The 11,312-nt window shown below is 38.7% G+C and overlaps 1 pseudogene; it reads left to right on the top strand.

Annotated features, from left to right (window-relative positions):
- The first annotated feature begins 10,216 nt into the window (after positions 1–10,216).
- LOC147461719 (uncharacterized) lies at positions 10,217–10,911 on the top strand (annotated as a pseudogene).
- Positions 10,912–11,312: the final 401 nt, after the last annotated feature.

Below are 11,312 nucleotides of genomic sequence, written 5' to 3'. Positions count from 1 at the left end.
ATCCTTATTGCCTAAGGGTAACAATAGGGCTTGGGAGAGAAACTCTCTTCTTCTTCTCCTTTGACTTCTTTCACACCTTTATCTTTGAACATACTAAGTATATCATTGATGAATAACCATAATCCACATAGAGGTAATTTCTTTCAATCCCATTCAGTGCAATCTATTAGGGTCAACATTTGGATTAGTCGAAAGATTCACTTTCAGCAACGCATAGTGTTTCTATTTGGTCCTGAAAGGCTCAACGAAATACTTCTCTCACTAGATCCCATCATACTACCTATTATTGACTATGACTTGTCTTTTGATGTGAATGTGGTTATTTTATTATGAATCAAGAGGATTTGTACTCACAACTAATCCCAATCGCTAGATAAAACATATACATTATAGTAAGCACAAAGCTACAGTTCCAAAGACCAATCCGCAGCTTATTTGGACAACAAAGATTAAATATCATTAACTCATCCATTAACCCTTTTATCCTACCCATGATATGATATGATCGTAATCTCGATGTTTTCTTTTTTGTTTTGTTCTGACTATCTTTCACGAGTTCTCTCCATCACGTATGTGTTTGTAAGAAAAAGTGAGCGGCTTCTTTGGATACATTTCTTCTTTAGCTCTAGAAGATATGTTATCTACATCTTAGCTCTTTCTCATAACCCTTGAGGTTCCTCACAAACTCTCACAGCAAGAGGCCCGGTGCCTTCCTGGCAAGACCGCCTACGTTTTGATAGCGATTTCCATAAAAACTCACAATGATCTATCTTCTATGATAGATGAGTACGCTATTGATCCCGATTTTAGAGATGTGATTTCAGCCCTTGCACAAGGGAAGAAAGAGGAGCCATTTACCTTACAAGATGGTTATCTTCTCTATGGAAATAGACTACGTGTTACTAACTCACTACGTGAGAAAGTAATGTATGAATCTCATGCTCCTCCTTATGCGGGGCATAGAGGGATGCAGTCTACCTTAAAAGGAATAAAAACATATTTCTATTGGCTTGCCAGGAAAGCAAACATACAAGAGTATGTTTCTAAATGTGTGGTATGCTAAAAGACAAAGTTTGATAGAGTAAAGCAACTTGTATTGCTTCAACCTTTGCCAATCCTTATTCACCATGGGAAAGCATATCCATGGATTTTATCTCTGGATTACCTAAGTCTATCCATGGGAATACGGGAATATGGATGATAGTAGACAAGTTGAGCAAACAAGCTCATTTTATACCTATCAAAAGACTATCAAATCCAATCAAATGGCAACCCTCTTCATATCACATATCTTCAAGTACCATGGCTTGCCAATGTCCATAGTGTTAGATAGAGATCCTAGAACATGCATTGCACCTTGCAAAGCAATACAATTCTAAACTCGAGGATGCAATCATGGGTGGGCTTAGAGTTATGTATACCATGAGAAATCTTATCCCATCTATCTGAATGCTTCACATGAATCCCTTTAAGTTTGTAACCTATGAGTAACGTTGAAAGAAAATATTTTGCAAAACAATCCATCAGCACCATCAGCACCCAATCACCAACTTCATCTTATATCTCCCAACACACACATTTGGAATTCAAAATATGTGAATGGGAATTTGCACATGAAAAACCCAATTCAAAGTTCATCACATGGTTCATAAATAGTTACAAAACACTTGTGGGCCTACTTTCTTGGGAGGGATTTGAAGTTACTTCATATGCCCTAACCTGTGGTTTTGGCACCCATATCTGTTTGTTACCTCCATAGTACTCATGTTCCTTTAAGCTCCAATGTGATGCTATCCATCCCATGTGTTGTCTTTTTGTGTTGATTTCTCGTCTTTAACCCAAATCGGATCATTGACTTTGACTAAACTACTTGGAATGAACACTTGCTTGACTCTTCTTTGCTTTCTTGAGTACTTTGGCTGATATACCTTTGCTTTTCCGAGTGTGTCCATTGAGGTTTCAGTTGGGTCAACAATTGACTTGAAGTTTTGAAAGCCTAACTTGCTTGAAGAAGATGATCCATGAGGGTTCTTTGATGTAGAGGCATATGCTTTCACACCTTCTTTGCTAATTGGTGGAGGTTCCACTTTAGCTTTACCTTTGTCTGCATGATTTGTCTTTGATTCTAGTGACTCCTGCAACTCTAAATCTAGCATTAATGGTACGTGTAATTGTTGCTGGCTACCTCTTGGAGAAGAAAGTATTAGCATTTTATCTTCTTTTTAGTCCTTGTGAATTGGACTAACCACCGGTGTCCAAGGATGACATCTACAAGCATTTCCTTTGAAGGCTTCACCTGAAACTTCACCTGCTCTTCATGATGTTGGATGATAAGGGTAGCAACCATTTATTTTTTACTTTTTTGCAAACCTCGCATTGTTTTGCTATCATGTTTGCATGGAGTGATCTGGAGGATCCTTTGGATGTTCTCTGCAACCATATTGTATTTTTCTTCTTTATCCAGTAGAGCATTGCATCTAACACTTGCTCCTTTTGTACTGCTGAGAACTATAGCTATTCTCATTGTTGGTTCTATTGAAGATCTTTGTATTTGTTTTGATTTTTCCATGGTCTCATCTTGATCTGATTGTGTCTCTATGGAGAGTATCTTGAGACTTTGTTTTCCAATCTGACTTATAGAAGCTGATTCAGTTAGCAATGTCTAGATCCTTAGACTTCTTATTGCTTCTTGGTTTTTTGCAAACTTGTTCTTCTTAACTTCTGGCTTTGATGGCATTCTCTTATCAATAGCTTCCGTGGTTTCTCTTTGCTCTGTGCACTTGATAATGCCTGATTTTATTTAAGCTGTTTTGAAGTTCTGATTGATGGAGATAAATCATCTTCAATAAGATCTGCTTTGATATAAGTCTCCATTTTAACTATGCTTGAGAACCTTGTGCTGTCGTGTGTGGGTGACCAATCTTGGTCTTCATTGTTTGTTGTCTGTGATGACTTCATCATGTTTGAATTATGTATCTCTAACATTTTCTCGGCCATTGGCATTCCCATTATGATGTCTTCTGGTATACCTTTTTCTGTGATCACGTGGAATTGAGTTGTGATGATTTGTGAACTTACTTCAATGGTGGTGGAGATGATTGTGCTCGTTTGTTTCTTAATATGTTCACAAATTCAGGAGCATCTTCCAACTGTGGTTTTCCACATCTTTTCCAAGTGTGAAAAGACATGAGATTTTTGTCTAGTTGAAAATCTAGCTTTACTTCTCCTGACAGCTTTTCTTCGTTTTCACCAACTTAATGTTGCACTTCATCTTCTCAGAATTTCTTTTTGTATTGAGTGCTTTTTTGGTGGCAATGTCCGTGGGTTGAAATTTTTCTACATTGGCTTTGCTTTGATTACCTGCTTCTATTGATATCAACTCATATGACTGTGATACTCCACTTTTTTGCAATTGTTGAGTTTGTCCTCTTGCATTTGAGTAACCTTTGACCTTAAAAGGTCCATTGTACTGTCTAGCAAAATCTGTTTCTTCATAGGAGATTTTGGTGGTGACCTTTGTGTAGCCTTTTTTGGACTCTAGCTTTCGTTGATCTTGATTTTTTTGTCACCTATTCTGGTAGCTTGAGGCTTTGCATCATCTTCACATAGTCCTTTACTTCAGGTTTAGCATCTATAGGGGCTTGTACAAGGTTATGAACATGCTGAGAGTCATTTCCATTTGCATCTCGATATGCATATGCGAGCTTGATCTTATGCAGCTGTTTGAACACTATGGGATTTTTTGGCTTTTGACTTTGACTCGTGGAGATCAACTAAAACTTTTGTCCATGATGATCTTCATGGAAGATTTTTTTTGCAGATTTTGATGGTTTTTGGGTCAATGGAAAACTTCCAACAACCATATGATCTTTCAATGGTTTCTGCCTTGAAGAGGTCTGTTGGCTAGAAGTTCTTGGGCTTCTAACTGGTGTAGCATTTTCTGGTACTAGAGTTGAGCTTAATGAATTTTCAGCTCCCTCCTTCCTAGGGTGATCACTATAGCCTGCTTCATTGTGAGAGCTCGAAATTGTTTGGCTCTGGTTGAGTCTCACCTTTTGGGATTGTAAAGTTATACTTTGGGTAGCACTGTTGACCTGTAAACCTTCTGCATAGTTTCCTATGTATCTCCGTGAAACATGACAAATTATTCCCCAAGTCAAGCTGTAGATATATAGCATTATCTTTGCCTTGATATTGTCTATCCCATGGGTCGCCTATGATATGAGATTCTATGGTTTCAGGACCCAAGGCATCATAAATGCTAGACTCTCGTCTATATCTATGACTATTTTGGTCAAAGTATATGCTCGTTTGGTCACAACATCGAAGCTTGATTTCTAATGGAGGAGAATTTGGCTTTGAGCAAATTTCTGGGTTTACTCGGGTAATATCCTTCAGCTCTAGAGATGATGGGCTATAATATATTATTTCCTCTGAAATGAACCATCCTTTCTGATCTATCACTGGACACACTTCTATGAGCTGGTAAGTGGGCCGTTCAAACACAAGTTGATCTTTTTTGTACAGTTTCCCTTTTTGTTCTACATAGTGTGCATATGAATTATGTGTACCATACAAAGCTAGCATCATTATGTTTGATGTCTCCCTTAGACTCATGAATGATTGCACACTTGTGGAAGTGGATGCAGAATCATTTACAAACCTAACAATCTTTTCAAAATTATGTGATATGTGGACACCTTGACCAAATTCATGCAAGAATTTGTTGTTCAAAGAATCAATTTTAAGCTTTCCAGGTGCTTGTGCATCTTTATGCTGATTTTGAACTTGCAGTGCTTTTACTGGGGCTTCCAAAGGTAATGCAAAATCATCTGATTGCATTAAAAGTGACGAGTTAAATGCACTTACATCAAAATTTGTATTTCCAATTTTCTCTTTACCGTGGTTGGTGGTTGATGTGTCCTTGTTGTCTGGGGTTCTTGGAAAATCTTCAGAAAAATGTCCACCTTTTCGTCCACAATCTGGACATATATGCCATGACTGGTGGTATTTCATTTAGTTATGTCATGTCAAGCTCTAGTTGAGAAGTTTCTGCTTCTATGTTTGCCAAGTTGTCAACATCTTCTTTTAAAACACTAAGCATCAAGTTGTAGAATGCTCCATCCTGACATTTGTATCGTCTTTGGCACGGTTCTCCAATTAGACTAGCTTCAATTGGTTGATCTGTTGGATCTTCATTTCTGGTTCTCAATTATAGATCTGACCACTGTAGTCCATGTACAATGACCCTGATTGCATATGCACTAGCTGCATGTTTTACTGGCTTGTGCAGATTTTTGGATAAACACTTGGGTTGACTATCTGAACTTCTATTTGCACTTCATGTTTGAGCTTGCAATACCTGGTTCCACTGAAGTCTGTGAACATCTGAGAGTTCTCTAAATCTGGCTTTACTCTGATCAATAAGATCTTGGCTCCTGTGTTGATTTTGCTGCTCATTAGATATCTATGGCCTTTTGAATCTGCATATAAGGCTTTATCTCCATGTTGTAGCCATATTAAAGCTATTAAATCTGCTCTGTTGCACTTGTACCTGTGTTACCACTGCTACTAGCTTGCTACTGTACTTGAACTCTCAGCTCGAGATGAGTCCATGACGATTGGTTCTATAAAAATTATCTTCTAGAAAATTTTGCTATTGATTAGCAAAAACATTTCCTGCTCGGGTTTGATAAGACTGCTTTTGCCAAAGTACTTCTGGAAATTGATTTCTCTTAGACTCACAAGAGTTGATTAACTCTAGCTCGAAAGTATTAGAATTGATTGCAGCCTTTGAAATGATGAAAATCTAGGCCTTGAATAACCTAACCTGCAGATTAGATTGTTATCCATTTTTTCCATTTGATTTGAATTTAGCTCTTGTCAAGCTCCCAATTCTTTGCCTGCAACCTGGTTCTTCAATCTGAGCTAAGTAAGTCAGCAAATGAGATTTCCAAATTCTATCTTTGCAAAGAGCTAAATCTGCAACTTGAAACTCAGTTAACAAGTACCAATTTGGATCCAATGGAACCCAAAATTGACCAGTGGCCTTGTATTATGTTTTTCTAGCACTGTACAAGCTCAAAAGTCCAAAATCTTGTTTCTGGGGCTCAAAAGTAAATAATCTCGATTATTTACTTTTCTCAGTTTCTACACCTTTTACGCTTGTTTTGCCAAGTAATTACCTTGTTGTGGTCTCTTGACAAGTTTGGTTGAGTTTGATCATAATTTGTCCAAGTTATCAACTGTTTAGTGTCCACAGACTCTAATTCTAAGAATCTAGCTTAAGTCTCAATTTTGTGATCCAAATTTCACCAAAATGGATTTGTGAGGTCTACTTGATGTGCTTGACCCTATGCTATATTCGGTTGGGCAAAATTTCTCAATTCTGGAGCAAAAGTAAATAATCGAATTATTACTATAGAATTTTTTTTTAAATAATTTTTTTCCCCTCGAAAGTAAATAATCGCGATTATTTACTTTTGGTAATTTTTTTGTATAATTTTGGTCAACTGAGCATGTACACTTGTTTAACACATCAATATAAGCCTATGAGTCAAGTTTCACTGAATTTGAGCAAGATTTACCAAGTCACACTCAAGTTCTCGACATTCAGTACAGATTTCAGTTTTTACCATGTTTTTAGCCTGTTTTGTGTTCCAAACTCTATGAGCCTTCACAAAAAATGTTTGCAATCATGCATAGAGTCTCTCGTATCAACCTTCATTAGGTTTGGGCCAAAAGTTAATAATCACGATTATTAACTTTTGACCTAAAATGAACAATTTTTTCAACTTTTTCCCTAGATAGGCTTTTTATGATCTATTTTGAGTCTCTAAGTCAAGTTAAAACTTAATTTGGACAAGATTCATCAAGTTTATCAACTCTTTCATGTCCGCAGACTCTAATTACAAGAATCTGGCTTAAGTCTCACTTTTGTGATCCAAATTTCACCAAAATGGATTTGTGAGGTCTACTTGATGTGCTTGACCTTGTGGTATGCCCAAATATGCAACATTGTCAATTTTTAGAGCAGACGTAAATAATCTTGATTATTTACTTCTGCTAATTTTTTGCAAGTTTTTCTTCCAATCTTGACACAGATCTGTTAAGCACCTCAAGTTAAGATCTCTAGCCAAGTTTCATCAAGTTTGGACAACTTTTGATCAAATGGTCATCAGTTTTCTGTCCGCAGACTGACTTTGCAAAATTGCTCACAATTTTCAATCCAATGATCCAAATCTTACCAAATTTGGTTTGTGGGCTTATTACAACATGGTAAAACTAGTGGTATGCTGACTTGGTCAAAAAAGTTGAAAAATGGGGCAGATGTAAATAATCACGATTATTTACAAACTGGCAACTTTTTACATCTTTTTGGTCAAGTGATCATGTACACATGTTTATCACATCAATATAAGCCTATGAATCAAATTTCATTAAGTTTGGAAATTTTTTTTCCTAATTTTACACTCAAGTTTCAAAAGTCAGTACAAACTTTAGTTTTTACCCAATTTTTTGTTAGTTTGGTGATCCAAATCTTTTGGGCCTTTACAAAAGTCGTTTGTATACATGCAAGGAGTCAATGGTATGAACCTTGGTCAAATCTGAGCTGAAAGTTAATAATCTTGATTATTAACTTTATGCCCAAAACTGACACTTTTTTGAACCTTTTCACTGGACAGTCTTTTTATGATCTATTTTGACCCTATAAATCAAGTCAAAACTTAATTTGGCATAAAATGTTAAGAAAAAGTAAATAATCTGAGTTTTGACCAACTCTTGAAAATTTTACCTCAAAGTGTCCTTGAGCTTACCCACTGTTTCATACAATTTTAAGTTCGATTATTAACTTTATGCCCAAAACTGACACTTTTTTGAACCTTTTCACTGGACAGTCTTTTTATGATCTATTTTGACCCTATAAATCAAGTCAAAACTTAATTTGGCATAAAATGTTAAGAAAAAGTAAATAATCTGAGTTTTGACCAACTCTTGAAAATTTTACCTCAAAGTGTCCTTGAGCTTACCCACTGTTTTATACAACTTTAAGCTTACTCTCCGGTCTGATTGAGTGGTTTGGAGTCTTTCCGTGTTATTTCTAGCCGTAGACCTAAAATTCTGCAACTTCCAATAACAACTCACAATGATTCTTTTAGAGAGAGCAATGTTCTTAAATCCACCTCGGATCCTACTTACCCTACTCCTAGATTCTCATGCAATGGGGTTGTGCAAAGTGTCCACAAACACTTGTTTTCTTGTTTTTTATGGTTTCTTGAGCATTGATCTTAAGACTTGTCTCGCCTTTCAATCATTCTCCAAATTCTAAGATAAATCTACAATCCTACAATTCTAAAGGCACTCAGCAAGTACGGTTACTTCCAAACTACCTCTACATAGCAAAAGAAGACACTCTTAAGCTATGCGGTTTTAGAAAGAAAGTTTTTACTCTAGGTGAACCTAGAGGAAGTTAATGGACAACTACACAAAATGCTCATGTTTTCTCTACTTTAGGTCTATTTGTCCCCGAAAGCGGCGCCAAATGTGGGACGCATGTCTAACCTCACCATCCTATCTTATTGCAGTATTGGCGAGAACCACGATTAATTTTCAATCCATGGGACGAAGCTGACTCGACTAGTGCATAGAGTCTACAAGAGGTTGTCAATCTCTGGGAAAACAACTAACAACTCGCATCTAACTCAAGCTACACTCAAGTGACTGAAATCACCAAAAGCTAATCGCTCAATCGGCAATCAAATCACATCCGTTACAGCATCAAATGACATCCAAATGTAACGAAAATTCTATGACATATTTATAAGACCTAAGCACACATGCTTATGGTCTCAAACCCCACTTTAGGTCAAGTTCCAAAATCGCGATTATTAACAGCAGTGGATTTTTGACCTAGTCATTTTTGACCTAGTCATTTTTGACCCAGAATGCATCTAAATGCTTAGCAATGATGCCCCAATACCTCGCGTATGCTTAGTTTTTATTTGAAAGTGTAAATTCCTAGTTATAATGAAATTAGGCCACGAGTCGGCTATGCCAAAAGCTATGAAATACTGTGAGCTGCTTACGTCAATATGTAGAGCTCTTACCTGCGGTTGCAATGCAACAAACACGACTGCAATGTGACAACCGGGGAGGGAGTAGGAAGCGCGAGAAGGAGAGGAGTGAGCGTCGTTAGCTCATGCTGCGTTTCTATTATCCTAAAACTTAATAAAATCTTTACAAAGTTGGCTTTTATACCTAAGCCAAGGTCTAAAATGTGTAATGTCCGGCGCCCAAGACCTTTGAGGCTCCACACTTATTGTATCTGCAACCCAGGTACACTAAGTGACCTATGATTTACATCTTGAAACTCTTATTGAGCCTGTAACACATTAAAATATTACAATGTCTTGAAACAAATCGGGAATTTACAATACGTGACCATTTTGAGAAAACATGTGATAAATGTGTAACTCCAACTTTTACTGCTTCTTCACTTTGATCTTCGATGTGCATCCATACGTCTTGGTCTTTAGCAGCTTCTGTTAACTGACGTTGGCTCAATTAACACTTCCGAATTGTTGCAACCCTTTCCTTTGTTTTTCTTCTTCAACTCCTTTCAAAGAGATTTTGCCTCAGCTAGCGTTTTCTCAACCTCCTTCATTTCCACCATCATCTTTTGGAAAAGCTTCACCTTTCCTCTCTTCTTATCCTCCATACGTGCGTTGTGTGGATGTGATCAAGTTGTGGAGTGTGAAATCAAAGTGCTTTATATAGCTATGGTACTCACCCAACTAGGACACGTATCATAGGGATGGTTGAGCTTGCCTCGGTCTTTGTGCTGCATTTATTGTACCATTACTAATGCAATCATAAGGGTGGCTATAATTGTCAGGCCAAGGGAAGGGCCAAGGTCCAGGACGGACATGCGGTCAAGGGGCGCTATATTTAGGGGCTAGGAGTCTATATATGGCACAGTTGGGTGGAGAGTTGCATGGTCCAGTCCCCCGCGGTCTAACATTGGTATCAGAGCAAGGTGGAGAGGAGGAAGGAAGGTGGAGCCATGGCGGAGAAAGATGGCATGGTTCTCTTTTCAAGGCATGTACTCTCTCTCTCTCTATCCCTCTCTCCCGGAATCTCTCTCTCTCTCGATCTCTCTCTCTCTCTCTTTGCGGTTCATGGAAGCTCGCCCTCCTTTCGGTGAAGAAGGAGCACCATGGCAGAGTCCTTTCATGGATGCATGGCAAGGTCGTGCTGCAAGAAGGCCATGGAAGAGAGGGAAAGCAAAGGAAGGCATGTCTCTTTGGCTTTTCTCTCTCTCATCTTCAACCGGGCATGGTGAGATTTCTCGCCACAGAGAACCGTGGGCAACAACCCTAGCATGGACGAGGGTGTGTCGGCGACCTGAATCAAATCGTCCATGCATGGTCTCTAGAGAATCGCCTTGGGCCAAGGAAGCGATGTCGACACAGTCTCTTGTCCAGTCAGCACCTGTAGCACGTCCCCATGCAAGCTTTTTGGCCTGCGCAGGCGGCAGTTGCTGCCATCGCCCAAAAAAGTTTTCTTTTTACTTTCTTTTTACATTGGTGGGCGCTCTAGGGTGCCCACGGGCCACCTCAGGGGCCCCTCCACACCAACCAGGGCCAGGACACTGTCTCCTTTTCGAAATCGGCCAAGGCTGCGACTAAGACACGGCATGGGCAAGGCTGTATGGGTCGTTTTTCACACAGAATTTTTTGCATATATCTGAGACAATTGTATTCGACCTCGGCATTCCACCCTCGGCATTTTGCTCAGGAAAGCACACACCATCTATACGACGGGCATTCTTTACAGTCGAGGCAACAAACTCCTGGGGCTTGTCGCCATGGCAATCGAAAGGGCTACCCATCAACACAAAAGCGAGGTTAGGTGATTATGGTTGCATGCAACCAACCAAGCAAGCAAGTGCGACGACGACTGATGTGGCTCTTTGACCTTCAAAGGCAAGGTATGCATAGATTTGGTTTTTGTTTGCCAAAGTTTTTCAGACATGCTGTGTAATTTTTGCATGCTCTAAACGAGTAAGTGTTTTGGCCTCGCATCCACAAGCAAGGCTGGTAACAACTATTTTTACACACATGCCAAGCACAAGGTGCTTCTGTGGTTAGAACAAGCATGACAAGCCTCATATACTTTACCTGCAACATATATGAGTGCAATTTAGACACTCCCAGCACAAGCACGGCTTGTGACAGTTGTTTTAAGCATTACCATTTTGTTGGCATCGAATCAATGTTTCACATGCCAACATGGCTCAAGCATGGCTTGAG

Source organism: Adiantum capillus-veneris, chromosome 3 (assembly GCF_014529385.1).
Source record: "Adiantum capillus-veneris isolate H3 chromosome 3, ASM1452938v2, whole genome shotgun sequence".
NCBI lineage: Eukaryota > Viridiplantae > Streptophyta > Polypodiopsida > Polypodiales > Pteridaceae > Adiantum > Adiantum capillus-veneris.
The sequence above is the reverse complement of the archived record's forward strand: the minus strand, read 5'-3'. Positions and strand labels throughout refer to the sequence as shown.